The sequence below is a fragment of the Bombyx mandarina genome, chromosome 08, assembly GCF_030267445.1.
Source record: "Bombyx mandarina strain Sakado chromosome 08, ASM3026744v2".
NCBI lineage: Eukaryota > Metazoa > Arthropoda > Insecta > Lepidoptera > Bombycidae > Bombyx > Bombyx mandarina.
The window spans coordinates 1,431,072-1,447,633 of NC_143215.1; the positions used below are offsets into that span (position 1 = coordinate 1,431,072).

Here is a 16,562-nt window from a genome sequence, read left to right on the forward strand (position 1 = left end):
GTATTCATTAAATTACTTTTAACGTCTGAGGAGCACGATCTCAACAGAGGAGGAGAGGGTTGTAGGCAGTAGCTTGACTGTGCCCCTGACAATATTTTTTTTTTTATTGCCCTTGTAGGCAGACGAGCATACGGCCCACCTGATGGTGAGTGGTTACCGTCGCCCATGGACTTCAGCAATGCCAGGGGCAGAGCAAAGCCGCTGCCTATTGACAAACCATGAGCGATGGTGACCATCTACTATCAGATAGATTAGTCTGTCTATAAATACAACTAGCCGTTCTCGCCCGCTTCGCTGAGCGTTTAAAATTAACATTATTATTTATTGTTATTATTATTAGGGAGTCCAACACTCATATAAATATTATTAAGTACATATATTTTCTACACGAATTTTAAAAATTCAAGTCAATCGGATGCATGGTTCAGTAGTTATAACGGAACATCGGTAAAAACCACTGTAGATATATTAGTATAGATAGATGATGACCGTTGTGTCTTTGAAGCGGTTAGTTGCCCTCAATTAAGAAAAATAGTATTATTATTCGTCAATAGATGTCGGGAAGAGTTGATTATTGAAAACACGAATAAAACAACATTTTCTGAAAATAAATCGTAGCTAGATCGATTTATCGCCCCCGAAATCCCCTGTATACTAAAATTTATGAAAATCGTTGGAGCCGTTTCCGAGATTCAGATTATATATATTAATATACAAGAATTGCTCATATACAGGTATAAGATAAGATATAGGTTAAGGAAGATGACTTGATGAAAGATCACTTTTGTCTCTCTGTCTGCCTGTCTATCTCTAGCAGTAGACTTTAATTTAGTTAACGCTGTGACGAATGCTACATTTGCATTGAATGTGCGTTCGTCAAAAAAAAAAACAATGCTCGCTTCCGAAATTCGACCTTTATCACTGACACCTCAAGATTTAGATTCATTTTGGATAATAATTTTTAAATGTTGTTATTGGCATGTTAAGATATACAGACTATTTCCAGATTTCTTTTTATTCTCAACACTCAAATTCGCTTGCTACAAAACAAAAAAAAAAAAAAACGATTGACAAAAAGACGAGAAAATGGTATTTAACTATTTTGTTTGTCTTTTTTTTATATATCGAACAGTAAATGCCAATATTTATCAGTCGGGAGGGACCTATCTATGCTTTTGTGATTTCAAGTTCCTATGGTGAGATTTCCATGGTTACATCTTTACAAATTTAACATTTTAAGTGTCTAATCCTGATTTGCCTATTACCGATATATAAGCGACGAATTTAGCATCAGATTTCTTTGAATCGATGGAAATGCAAACACGAATCAACTTTAGCCCGTTTGTACAAAAAGTAGAACTTTACGAACAAATCGCTACGTAAGTATAACTAACCCTTTACCTGTCGTGTAGGTCACCGGTGACCTACGCGGTGCACTGAAGTAATTATGTCGGATTCTTTTACTAAGCGCCTCGATTGTCTAACTTAGCCTTCTTTTGTTTGATAATGTATTTTTTAGTATTGGAACGAAGTTCCTTATGGGACGATGCGAAGGGGTACCCTAACCGGGAAAAAACGTCCGTAACGTAAGACTTTTATTAGTAATGCACACAGTGTACGAATTAAGTTTGTAATAACGTACAAAAAATAACATATTTTTTATCATTCATTGACCACGATCTCAGAGCGTTCGTTTGCGCAATACACTAACTCTTATACAAATAACCGAGAATGAAGTGTACCACAATAAGTTCGCACGTTACCGAATGACCGTGGGTTGTTGCGAAACCTCCAGTTTTATTTTCTTTATACCTCGAATAGAACTTAACATTAATATTTTTATAATAAGAGACTTCGTTCCTACCCGGTGTCCCACGACACCACACATCTTTTTTTATATTTTTATCAATAATTTCGGATTCGTCTTTCCTAGAGTCAACTAGATATTCCGGCGCCTTAATAAGCAAATTGAAGAGAAAAATCAACATAATTACTTCGTTGCGCCGCGTAGGGCACCGGTGACCTACGCGGCGGTCAAAGGGTTAACTGGTCAAATGGTTCTGACGTCGAAAAATACAATTTATAAATCGATATTCATTTTTCGATTTGAATATTTATACCTGTTGTTGATCTACAAGATCAAGGAACGTCTTTTTCTTTGTTTGAGTTACGAAAAGTTTTCCTTTCAGAGGCTTCTGTAGATAAATTACATTGAATTAGATTAACATATTTAATTGTCAAATTGTAATATCGTTTGTTTTTATTTATAGTTTAAATTACTTTAAATGATGAATAAATTTCTCGTGTTTTGAATGAAAATTTTAATTTAGTAAATGATAAATTAATATACACTCTGTTTCACCAACAAAATTAACTTCTATGAAAATGATTGATAGCGCCTAGGATCGTGGGTTCGATTCCCACATCAGGCAAAAATTCGTGTGATGAACAGTTTTGTTTGCTCTTTGTCTAGATGTGTATTATCTATATATGCATATATTTAAAGGTATATAAGTACGTTTATCAGTCTCTGGTAATCATAACATAGGGAATCCTAAAATTGGGATCGAATGTCCGTGCGTGATTTGTTCCTAGTTATTATTATCATTATTATCAACTAGTTTCTTTCTCATTATCTTTAGCTAGCTGAGATCTTTTAATTGAAACCCACTAATCATAGTTCATGTATTTTTAATGTTTCACAGCTGTGCTTGCATTTATTTTTTCCTGATCACCGTTACCATCAGTGCTTACCGTTGCTTATGGCGGTCAGTAATACCAGAGTCACTGTCAATCCGTCGCGAAACGCTACGGATTCTAATTCCGATCGGAAATCAAACCGGGTTGTACAATTCGCCTTTTTGCATTAAAAGTGTACAATTTCCAAAAATATTCGAAATAGTGTTAATATGCGTAAACATTTGGTATCACCAGTATTTTTCTCATTAATAAAGAGCGTAGATTAGTTTTAGTTTTTTTTTAGGTTAGCTATGTTTTGACTACCTACTATTAATAAAATTAATACATAATTTTATGGTAAAAAATAAAAAAATTACGTTGCAAATATGATTAATATTAAAATTATTACATGTTAAAACTTCAAAAGACTCTCCTATAAAATTAGTAAGTTTTGAGATTATACAGTTTAATTGCGAGAAGACGAATTGTCAAGGCAACTGAACAACCTCGAATGAAACTACAATAAAACTTTTAACTCCAATTGTCGGGCAGCAAAAACTGAATCTCCGAGTTTAGTGAACGGCCCGTCGCGTCGGGGCGATCCGCTTTGTAGTTAATTGTTTTTCGGTATTTCCACATTTCGTCCGCTCCGTTCGTGACTGTGTTCATTCCGAACAACTGTCTACTCAACTGATGGAACGGTTCTCAGCAGACTTCGTAGTGCCTCAATCGGTAAATAAAAGACCTAAACTTTTGTATAAAATAAACTTAAAACAAACAAAAGGAATCCGTCCGACGGGGGACACATCAAAGGAAAAATAAAACTGCTATTTTTATTTAATTCCGAGCATTTTCGTATTTATCTAGACCTTTTAAACCTTCTCTGGACTTCCACAAATAATTCAAGACCAAAATTAGCCAAATTCGTCCAGCCGTTCGAGTTTTAGCGAGACTAACGAACAACAATTCATTTTTATATATAGAGATAGAAGATAGATAGATTTTATTGGGCAATAAAATCTATCTATCTTCTCTAATCTATCTATCCTGATGGCGAGTGGTTACCGTCGCCCATTGACTTTAACAATGCCAGGGGCAGAGCCAAGCCGCTGCCTACCGCTTGGTTTTAAATTGTTGTTTTATTGCTGGAGTAGATTAACGTAGTCACAGCACAACAATTGGTTGGCGGAGTCCTGACGTCCCACGACGTGAATGACTACCACTCTCTCTCAGATTATTTTGTCCTATAGCTTGACCGCAAAAACAGATTTGATACTTGCATTTAACCTAGCCGTTCCTACAATATACTTTATTGTCGTCATCCATAAAAGTATTGTAAATAGGGTCTTAATAGGGAAACGGTTCCTGTGCGGTGCTGTAGCCAGCTAAATGACTGATTCGTCTCAAGTGCATCGACGATATTATCGTTGTCTTAACTAACACACGGCGATAATCTTTTCATCAGCGGAATAAAAATTGCATCGCACAATGCTGTCAGATTTCGAAACAAACTTAATGTCTTGTTTGAAAGAAAAAGTCAAAACTCCGCTGACTTTTCTTAACTTAGACCAAACATAACAAACCTAAGCTAGGTAATGTGTGGAACCGAGACTGAGGAACGCATGCGACTCACATACCAGACTGTCACACAGCGCTTTGTGACATATTCCATCACATACTCACAACACGGAGTTTACTTATAATAATTTAATGATTAGATAAATCCGAGTAAAGGCCCATTTAGACGGGGATAGTTTCTAGTCTCGAATATACGATTATCGAAAGAATATAAAAAAGTTTCTTCGTCTAAACATTCACACCTCTCGCTCTTCTACTTTGGCGAGAATTATAATTTTTGCGGGTTTGATTTTTATTACATGATGTTATTCCTTAAAATTTATTGAGTACGTATTTCATTAGAAAAATTCGTACCCGCCTGCGGGATTCGATCACCGGTGCATCGCTCAACACGAATGCACCGGACGACTTATCCTTTAAGCCACGACGACTTCTAAAATTCTTCTTTTATTAACAAGAACTATTCATTTGACAACCCTATAGGGTCTCGTCGATACGTCACATTGAAAACTCAGGCCGCGCTGTCATTAGCGATGACACTAATCCGCGGAAAACAAAACTTTCGTTCGATGCTTCCTAAACGCTGCGCTCCTGGTACAAATTGTGTTTAAATTTAGAATAATCGTATCCGAAAACAAATCACCAAATTCGATATTTTCAAAAAAAGAAGTAATTTTTTATTTATTTATTTATAACGGACTAACTACGTCTTTGTTATTTGTTCGTATTTTAACAAATTACAAACTTACTTATCGACGCACACGAACTACATTAAATTTTACTGATTACAAATTGTTTAAGAGAAGCCATAGACGTATTAGTTTAGCCTGAACCCACCAACTATAAATGACATAAAAGTGAAATACATTAATAGATCACTATTAAACTGTTTTTGCGGCGCGTGCTTTCACGTGACCAGTTTAGGGTTAAGAAGTGTTAAGTGGTGATCGGAGTTTATAGAAATCACAATCACGTAAATGCACCAAACTCTTTAGGCGACGACGACTTCAAAATTGTTCGCTAAAACTGTTTTTTATTGCACAAGATGAGCAAGCATGAGGTCCCTTTAGTGTTGAGGTTTATGACCAAAGATAATCGTGCGTTCCATTTTGATGGATGGGACATCCGTTATACCTCGTAATTGAGAAATCTCATGTCTCAAGGTGGGTGGCGACATTTATATTGTCGATGACTATCGGCTCCAGTGACCGCTTAACATTAGATGGGCCGTGAGCTCGACTAAGCAATAACAGTGACAGGGATTCACTGGTCCTTTACTCACCAAATGCGACGTATTTAATAAGATAAAACTTCAACAAAAATACAAGCAAAGAGGGATTGTTTGTAAGCCCGACATTCTTTGGAAGCGGTTTGTTTGAAGGAATGTTTTGGTTAAAAAAAACGTTTCAAGGTCTCGACAATTGTCGAAGCCGGGTGAGAATGTTACGGAGAGGCGACGTGCCTGTACAAGGATGGAAAGCTGTGAATTTATTTGTTTAAGTTTGACTAGAAAAATCACTAGTACGATACAACCGTAAGTTTTTTTTTATTGCTTAGGTGGACGAGCTCACAGCCCACCTGGTGTTAAGTGGTTACTGGAGCCCATAAAAATCTACCACGCAAATGCGCCACTCACCTTGAGATATAAGTTCTAAGGTCTCAGTATAGTTACAGCGGCTGCCCCACCCTTCAAACCGAAACGCATTATTGCTTCACGGCAGAAATAGACAGGGTGGTGGTACCTACTCGCGCAGACTCACAAAAGGTCCTTCAACCAGGAAAAAAGTTTATTTGCGATGCTTAGTTACTGCTCTAGATGTGTCATTAATAAGCTGACAGTTTCTCCTGATGTGACGTCATCTACCTCGCGACGCGAATACCTCCTCTAGGTCCGACGTGTTTGAAATTGTATCATGTAACGCTTATCCTAATGTTTATAAAATATGATGCAGATTTTGTCCAACGCTTAGTACCTACGTGTTTTTTAACGTTCTCGATCGCGTTAAAGTTAACTCAAATATGTATGGAGTTGAAACAGTTCCCTTCGTTTAGCGCTAGGGGCAAAAACTCACACTTAAGCACCCAGATATATGTCGTATCTCCTTATTAACATGCTAGTTCAAAAGTCACGATTGTTTTGGAGATATTGTGATTACTGCTGCCTTGTTACGAGTGTACAAATAACCGCATCTGAAACTAATCACAACTTGTACGTAGTCGGGAACTTGGCTGATAGCTTCACACCTGACAACTTCACACATTGCGAGACGATAAACACCTTATAACGTTTTGTAGGAATTTATGGGCGCTCATCATTTTAACGGATTTATATGGAGAATCAGCGACCTTATTGAAAAAAGTGACTGACTTTTCTGCATCTTTATTTGAATAAGTTACCCGGTGCGATTTTTATCGAGCAATGCGATCTGTCTATGCGAATCTCGTATGCATGTACCGAGATTTCTAATGATATATCTATTCGACATAATAATATTTTCACGAATTACTTCCACAAAGGATTATTTTTTTCTCTTCTGAGTCGCTTACTTCATTGCTGAAGGTCGTATCCTTGAAAGACTTTCGTGGCTCTTTGTAAAATTATCTTAAACTTCGTTCGCTTTTCAGCTTCCCTCAGGGCCGTTGTAACCGGAGTCCAGAGTCGGTGAGCGTGGTTACTTGTTCTGACCAACGGCTAGGTGACCGGCCGGGGGTCTTTTCCCGCCACAACCAATTTTTCAAGGTTGTGTGGTTGCCGTCGAGCAATGTGACGAAAGTAACTAATAATTTTTTGATAAAAGATCGATAACAGAATGATTAATATCGCGTAATAAAAATCAAACACGCAAAAAAAACATTTTTGCGTAATTACTGGTGGTAGGACGACTTGTGAGTCCGCACAGGTAGGTACCACCACCCAGTCTATATCTACCGTAAGGCAGTAATACTTTCCGGTTTCAAATGTGTGGTACCAGTACTATAAATCTCTGACTCATGAACTCATGAAATGATGAGAAATTAAATCCAATATCCATCACGAGTATTTTCGATACCTTACTCAAACGACTTGTAACGAAAATTAATCACAAACAAACACGATAATTATCAAGTTTCGAGAGGTTTGTATCACAAGTCATGCTCATAACCCACGACGGAACGTTTTAATTAATTAATTCCCAATAAATTCATCAGATATACTTACGGTTTCGGAGGCAAGGGTACATGGTGTATAATAATTTTTCGATCGGATAATTCAATAAGTGCCGACGCGTGGTTAAATCGTTATAAAATTTCAACGACTTTATAATATCCGAAATATATCTATACTAATATATAAATCTACAGTGGTTTTTACGGATGTTCCGTTATACCTAACTACTGAACCGTGCATCCGATTGACTTGAAACTTGGTATCCATGTAGAAAATACATGTACTTAATGGATAGGCTATATTTATTTGTTGGACTCCCTAATAATCATGACAATAAATAATCTATATATTAATACGTGAAGCAAAAACTTTGTATCCCTTTTTACGAAAATTGTGCGGACGACGGAGTATGAAATTTTCCACACTTATAGAGAATATAGAGAAGAAGTGCACAATGCTAATATTTTGTTAAAATAATGCATAAAATATACATTAAATCAATAAGGAAAACATTACACACACTACATACCATGTATTTGACGCACACATGCATGAATACTATTAATTGTGAAACTTTTGTTCTTGACGTCTGTGGTCAAATTGAGAATAGATTAAAATTAAATATTGTTTGTGTTTATTAATATTTTTTATAGTGTAGCCTTGGCGAAATTTGTGATTATAGAAGTATAAAATACAATCATAATAGTGAACAAATTTATTATACAATTCCAATTAATTATAGTCGAATTTCGACTACTGCGGGACCTCTAGTAATTTTAATTTTACATGCGGAGCGAAGCGGGCGAGTACAGCTAGTTTATGTATATGACTGTAGAATGCTGTGTGCTGGAGTTCAAGTCCTGTAGGTACTATCTTGCGCAATGAAATACATTCGTATGTAGTAAGTTTTCCGCCTTGGAGGTACAGTATGAGTAGTGTAGTAAAATGAGTGGGTACCGAAGTTTCAGTACCGTACCGTTGTAGGGTAAGTAGTTAGCATACAACACAGCAGTGTTCTTAGTGCGAGTTTTTTTACGTTTTCGATAACATAAAAGTTAACTTAACTTTGTATGGAGCTGAAACGTTTGCCTACGTTTACCACTAGGGGCGCTATTACAACACCATACAAATTTGAGTTAACTTTTACGCTATCGAGAATGTTAAAAAACTCGCACTAAGAAGGCTGTGCAATTGAGACTTAACTCATGTCTCAAGGTGGGCATTAACGTTGTGATGTCTGTCGGCTTTAGTAATCACTTAACATCAGATAAGTCGTGAGCTTTTCGTTCAATAAAATGAATACAATAAAAAAAATACTGTAAATAAGGTGTTACCTCCATCAAAACGAAATGTTTGGCTCAATGATAGAAAAAACACAAGACTCAAGGATGGGGCAGCCGTTGTAACTATACTTGAGACCTTAGAACTTATATCTCAAGGTGGGTGGCGCATTTACGTTGTAAATGTCTATGGGCTCCAGTAACCACTTAATACTAGGTGGGCTGTGAGCTCGTCCACCCAGCTAAGCAATAAATAAATAAAATATGACGGTATCTAAACGAGCTTACAATTTGTTCTTTATTTCACACGTCATAGTGACTACATTACATAAAACAGTAATGTTACTCATGGTATAGTAGGATACGTGACAAAAAACATTATTTGCTACCAAACTGCGGAAGGTGACGCGCGAAATCAGTAATAATAATAATATTAATCGTCATTTTCATAACCAGACGACGATATCACCGAAACGTTGGAGCTTTATCAATTATCATTTATATTTATTATTTATCCATTTTTACATCAACTTTAGTCTATTCTTGGGGCTTTGTTAGTTGAAGACGTAACTTAAACTACTTTACAGCTTAAGCTCGCATTTATTGTCGTTCTGTTATTTATTTTCTATGACGAAATTTTTACTTAAATTTATTACTGGTGGTAGGACCTCTTGTGAGTCCGCACGAGTAGGTACCACCACCCTGCTTATTTCTACCGTGAAGCAGTTATGCGTTTCGGTTTGAAGGGTGGGGCAGCTGTTGTAACTATACTGAGACTTTAGAACTTATATCTCAAGGTGGGTAACGTAAATACGTTGTAGATGTCTATGGGCTCCAGTAACCATTTAACACTAGGTGGGCTGTGAGCTCGTCCACCTACATACGCAATTTAAAAAAAAAGACGAAAACTGTAGTGTTAATTAGAATGAATTGTTTTTTTTTAGGAAGGAAGGATTACTGATGACGGAGGCTTTTCAGTTTAACCAGGACATGTGAGCGAGCACGGGCTCAGCCAGGAGGGATAGTGAAATGTGTTCAGTATTCTTAATATTTCTTTTGTCCTTGTGTATATTAGAGAAATCTTCTTAAACGGCTAAACCGATTTTGTTAGTTTTTTCTGTGTGTGTTCCAGTGGCTTTGAGAATCATTCAGATTTACAATTGAATATTATAATCATTTTTTTTATTTTTTATTTCGTCAAATTATAACAACGTATACAAAAAAAATTAAAATTTTCAGATTTAAAATGTGTGCACGAGATAACGTCTCCGGGTCTGCTTGCTATTATATTCATTCCGACGATAATTTTATTAATTTTGTAATCACGAAAACGATAGTGTTCGAAAAGTCGGAAATAATGCTATATAACGAAATTAAAAAAAACGAAACATTAAACCGTAAAATTGTTTTAATTATGCGTCAACTGTTAAATTATTATTAAAAAAATACGTCTGCGCCGCCAACTATATATATATATATATATGTATGTCATTCGGAGTGATGTAAGGATTTCAAAGGTACACCAAATCTGTTAAGGTATTTCTTAGTTATAGTGGAATTGAAAGACTCATATGAACCCTAAAAACATTATACTCTTTTTTGGATTTTTTGTCGTCTTTTTTGGAGTTTTTGTCGTTTTGTCGTTAATGTGTTTTTAATAATAACAATTAATTATTACGGTTTATTAAAAGGTTCGCTGATTGATTATACTTTTGTTATAATCATTTTAATATTCTCGTTGTTTCAGTCAATGTTATTTATGAAAATTAAATGTATTAAGCAACTCTATATTACTTTTAGAATTTAATTAAACCAATAATTATTGTGTAGATCAAAACGAATGATGGGTAAAAAATATATCGGAAAATTATTTAATACATCAGCTGAGACGAATTGAGTTCATATCACTAATTTACGTAAGAAAGATTTGTTTGAAATTGAAAATGAAAAATAAACCATTATTTTTAATTTTAAGAAATTTATTGAGAATTAATTGAGAAATAATTAAGTAACGTTATTACGTTATTACGTATACATATATTTTATTTCAACTCACTCATTTTTTAATTTTATTTACGATTGAAGGATCACTGGTGGCCCGGAGACCTTTCCAGTTTCACCAGGACAGTTGGGAAATTATTTCTTTCGTGATTTTGTCTGAAGAGATTTCGTAGAGAAATAAACCGTTGTATTTAATTTTACTATTACATGTACGAAAAAAAAAAAATAGGTAATTTTTTTATCTAATCCCTAAAATAAAAAATAATAATAATATCTTACCTTCCGTTTAAGCAATCGTCAGCGTTCAGGCGAGAGCAAACCCGTGTCGAACCTCAGTCTTGTAGCCATGTTTCCGCGTCGAGGCCACCTGTCACACTGGCAACTCCACTGCTCTGCCTATAGGAGGAGCAGACACGCCCCTTCGCAACAAGTGGACAGCTCACCAACTTTTTAGTTTTGTTACAGAATCATAAGGCTAAGTTCAGGCCAGATATTCTTATAGGGTTTTTATTGTGATATGAACATGACTTATAATGCATGTGAACTTATGTTGTTAAAAAAACAAGCACAATAGGCTTAACTATTGGCTTTGTCATTAATATTGACAATTTTTTTTTTTTATTCCTTAGATGGGTGGACGAGCTCACAGCCCACCTGGTGTTAAGTGGTTACTGGAGCCCATAGACATCTACAACGTAAATGCGCCGCCCACCTTGAGATAAGTTCTAAGGTCTCAAGTATAGTTACAACAGCTGCCCCACCCTTCAAACCGAAACGCATTACTGCTTCACGGCAGAAATAGGCGGTGTGGTGGTACCTACCCGCGCGGACTCACAAGAGGTCCTACCACCAGTGAATTATTCCATAGTGGTTTTAATGTCAATGCTACTTTAGATAATTACCTCTGGTAGTACAAACACTTTCGGCCTAAGCTTTTGCTAATCTTCAATCCGGACTAAGCCTAACACACTAAACTTGTAAAGGTAGATAAATAAACAGCATCACGGCCACGCCTCCGAACCGTTTGTGATCTTCGCAAATTTGACCAATCGTACCAGCCTCCGCCGAGTCTTACTGATTACGTGATCGTGATGAATAAGATATTTCACTCGGATAATGGATAGGCCTTCGGATTGTAGGGGATTTTAGTTGCATTTTTTTTTCTACCTCGAATTTGATCTTCATCTTTGAATAGTGTTTATGATCAATCAATAACATCGTCGTGATCCGAACAATGTAATTCACTATAATCTATATAATAAGTATTTATAAAAATGAATTGCTGTTCGTTAGTCTCGCTAAAACTCAAGAGCGGCTGGACCGATTTGGCTAACTTTGGTCTTGAATTATTCGTGGAAGTCCAGAGAAGGTTTAAAAGGTGAATAAATATGAAAATGCTCGGAACTATATAAAAATAAACTATTTTCTTTTTGTTTTTTTTTTTATTTAAGTTTATTTTATACAAAAGTTTAGGTCTTTTATTTATCGATTGAGACACTACGAAGTCTGCCGGGTCAGCAAGTCAAAAATAAAAACAAAATTCGATTAGTTTATTACTAGTATAATAATAAAAAACTGTCATCCACTTGGAAACATTAGAACGAAGTCCAATTTCCATCAAATTCCAGGTAAATAACAGCTATCTATTCGAATTTTATGCTGTAAATAGAATCAAAATTGAAAAGAAAACGAAAACTACCGTAAATAAACATTTTTTTTATGTTTGAGAGATTACTGGTGACCCGGAGGCGTCTCCAGTTTTACCAGGGCCGGTGGGCGAACAAAGGCACAGCCAAGAGGAATGGGATTTGCTAACAGCTACCCGAGCGCCTCCAAAGGAAACCTAACAACTCAAGAGTAGCTGCTTCGCGAATAAAAATACTACCGGATCGGAATCGCGACCCGCTGAGAAGATCCGGTGCGGAACTCAGCGGGCTGATGCATAGGTTAGGTTGCACGTTTTTTTTAATTTATTTTTTGCCTTTGTAGGCAGACGAGCATACGGCCCACCTGATGGTAAGTGGTTACCGTCGCCCATGGACTTCAGCAATGCCAGGAGCAGAGCCAAGCCGCTGCCTACCGAACTCTTTGCTGAGTTTGACGAGTACGGTTACCGGAGTATTGAACATGTGTCTTTGATAGATAAGTGACTTTAACCAAACAATTATTGATAAACAACCATAAATAATATAAAATATTACAAACAGTGATTACCAAATTTTAACTTCTATTAAATAGCGATTTTTTTCCTACCTAAGCTGATAGCCTAACACGTTGCTACCATGAACCCCAGAAAGAAAGAAAGAAATCATTTATTCGCTAAGCAAAGTCAAAATGAGTTATTACAAAAGTTAAAAGCAGCGTGTAAGCTTTGTCATTATTTGACATGCGAATTTTAGTGCAGTGCAAGATATTATCATATTATATAATTTCCCATTCATTCATACATAATTCACCTAATAATTAAAAAATCCATTTATTTTCAATGTCGTCTCTAAGAAAATCATTTATGTGATAATAATTTTGACTAATAAGATTATCTTTTAGTTTTTTCTTAAAATGAAAATCGTCTAGGTCTCTTAATTTCTTTGGAATAGAAATGACGTGTTTTGGGCGACTTCGACTGCTTTCCATTCTGTCCGCAGGATCGGGAATGTAGGAATTGCGAGCTCTCAAGACTCACCCTCTTACCTCTCCTGTACGGAGTATTGCGAAGATAAAATGAATACAGTTAAATTTAATTCCGTTATAGCTGGAATGTATTCACAAGGTCACGTTAATATGACGTGCCATCAGATAAGCCACTGCCCACCCCGTAAAATGCGGGCTTTATCCTTACCAGTACATTACTCTTCTGTATCTTGTAGAATTAACGTATATTCATTTCAATGCAGTAACGCAATCAGATTGTTAGCATTGTATGTTTTTATGTTTAGATTATTCACGTAAATGAAGTTAGAATATTAGAAAAAAGAAAACTTTCAATACCATATCGATTTTGCAATTATTATTTTATATTCTGTTGATTACGGTCAGGATATTAGAGAGAAGTTATAAAATTACTAACTTTTGCCCGCGACTTCGTCCGCGTGAAATAGTTACTTCGGCATAACGCTAAATTTTACCCGCCTCTTCCTTTACGTAGAAAGTGAAAATATTTTTGAATTATAGAATGTTAAGGAGCTATTTAAGCCCCTATTTTGAAACATTCTTTATTGGTACTCCACTTGTATTGGTCTTACCGTGATGTTATATAACTTTCCTCAATAAATGACTTATCTAACACTGAAATAATTTTTCAAATCGAATCAATAGTTCCTGAGATTAGCGCGTTCAAACAAACAAACTCTTCAGCTTTATAATATTAGTATAGATTGTTTGTCATGAAAGATTACATTACATGCAAACATATATACTAAGCTAATACTAGAGTGTTCAAAGTGAGTTAAAGAACATGAATTGAGAAAAAACATGCCTAGCCGACTTAAATCAATAATAATCAATAAGTAAGATATTTACTTATCAATAAGAAAATATCTTCCATTGATTATGTTACTGTTATATGCAAGCTTATCTTGAAAATGTCGTAAGCGAGATTCCAGGCATCAGTCAAATATCTTGTGTTGTATGATGGCTACCCACCACATACATTCACCTGCTGTTAAGTGGTAACCTGAGCCGAACAACCTTGCTTAAGTCTCTTTAAAATTCTAAAACTTAATTATATTTTCCAACGGCAGTTTGAAACTTCAGGCTGTAACTATAAGGCTTCTATTTATTTAGGTTTCTATTTATGCTGGATTACAAACAGTTTTACCACTTAGAGTAAGGCCTGCTGGGATGTGAGGCGGAGAACGTAATAAAAGCGAGAAATGGCGGACACACTATGGTCGGTAATTCTCTGATCCAAATATAATGCATATGCTTGATAACACCCTTATTCTTCAAGGTAAATTTCAAAAGAGTCTCTATGGGAAGATTTGGATTGGCTGTTAGGCTGGCTGGCTGACCTGGGCGCTCGTGGCTTGGTTGATTTTTCATTTATCGATTAATTCATTCATCGACGATAACATTACTGAAAATATATCAATTACTGATTTGGATTAGATAAGTAGTAATACAAATTCAACACCATCGTTTCCCCAAATACAGTTTATTGTCTTCCTAGTTTTGTCATCGAAATTTTTAAAGACCTCTAACAGTACACCCTGTAGATGATGGCATTTGGTGGTTTTTATTCGTGTTCGAAAGCAGGTACTTCGCCATACAGCCCCCCCGACGGAGAGTGGTCAACGTCGAGACGCTCTTTTTTCCCCCTACCTTTGCTGATAGCCTTGACAGACTATTTCAGCTTCTCCTTGACGTGTAGGTGAGCTCACGGGGCTCAAATCGGAAGTGTTGCTAGCACTGGCCTAGCAAGAGCAGTGCTTCGCAGAATCTACCGCCGGATCGGAAACGCGACCCACCGAGAAGATCCGGCGAGAAACTCAGTGGGCTGTGTCTATGGGATTGAGACGCTGCATTGCATTGGACACCTTTAAAACCATGTTTCAAGCGGGACGTGTCATAGCGCTTAAGAAGCACCTTAAAAACTTCGTTCCAGTGTAAGAATAATCTCTAGAAATGCGCTGTGGAAGAAAACCAAGTAACCGGGCATTATGTAAACTATTCGATAATTAAAGTATTTGTTATTTTTTGTTTACTTTAACCTTTTGCAATTATAATGTAAGAGTAAACTATATGTCCAATACGTGTGGACTCTGGATCTTAAAGGCCTTCTGCCGTGAAGCAGTAATGCGTTTCGGTTTGAAGGGTGGGGCAGCCGTTGTACTTGAGACCTTATAACTTATATCTCAAGGTGGGTGGCGCATTTACATTGTAGATGTCTATGGGCTGCAGTAACCACTTAACACCGGGTGGGCTGTGAGCTCGTCCAGACAACTAAGAAATAAAAAAAAAAATTTTTTTTATTGCCCTTGTAGGCAGACACGCATACGGCCCACCTGATGGTGAGTGGTTACCGTCGCCCATGGACTTCAGCAATGCCAGGGGCACAGCCAAGCCGCTGCCTACCGAATAAATTAGTTTTACTATTCGAAAAAGTTAGACGTCTTCTGACTGTAACAGTACAATGGATACACCACAAGATGTTACTAATTACCTGTATTACTCGCGAGACGGAACGTGTAATTTGAAACCGCTGAAAATTCAGTCGATAATTAAACGTTCTGTATCCGTAGGTTATGTTTACGATAATAACATAATTGTGTTTACCCGCGCGCTGGTTCAAAATTTTAATGAACAGAATCTGTTTCAGGTATTGTCAACCTTTGCGAGCGTGAACATTGAAACCGAATTATGTCACGCGTAGGTCAGAGATTTTGTTCATTTCAACCCGGCCATACTTCACTGTAGCTATGGTCAAATGTATAGTAATAATATATACTTTAATGTTTATGTACATACCGAGACAAGAACCTTGACTTTCTGTCTAAAATTTTTTAAGCGTTCCGGTCCTAGAGGGTAAAACCGTTATTTTGTTCCAGGGGCTGCTCAGCACGACGCTATTTCTATAAGGGGGTGTGTCATGAAGATTGCCACATCGTGGCCGTCGCCGAATGCTCTCCGACCCCCGCTCATATAGGAGACGGTAGCCGTAAACGCCCTCGTCGTCGGTTTTTACTGGTGGTACGACCTCTTGTGAGTCCACACGGGTAGGTAACCCTGCCTATTTCTGCCGTGAAGCAGTAATGCGTTTCGGTTTGAAGGGCGGGGCAGCCGTTGTAACTATCCTGAGACCTTAGAACTTATATCTCAAGATGAGTGGCGCATTTACGTTGTGGATATCTATGGGCTCCAGTAATGACTTAAAACCA

General features: G+C 36.7%; 1 protein-coding gene across 1 annotated transcript in view; it reads right to left on the reverse strand.

The window, feature by feature from the left end:
* The window catches only part of Sert (serotonin transporter), a 36,968-nt gene extending 25,901 nt beyond the window's left edge, over positions 1-11,067 (reverse strand). The window contains exon 1 of the mRNA XM_028176942.2: positions 10,966-11,067. The gene's annotated coding sequence lies outside the window, so the exon portion shown is untranslated. The remainder of the gene's footprint in view (positions 1-10,965) is intronic.
* Positions 11,068-16,562: the final 5,495 nt, after the last annotated feature.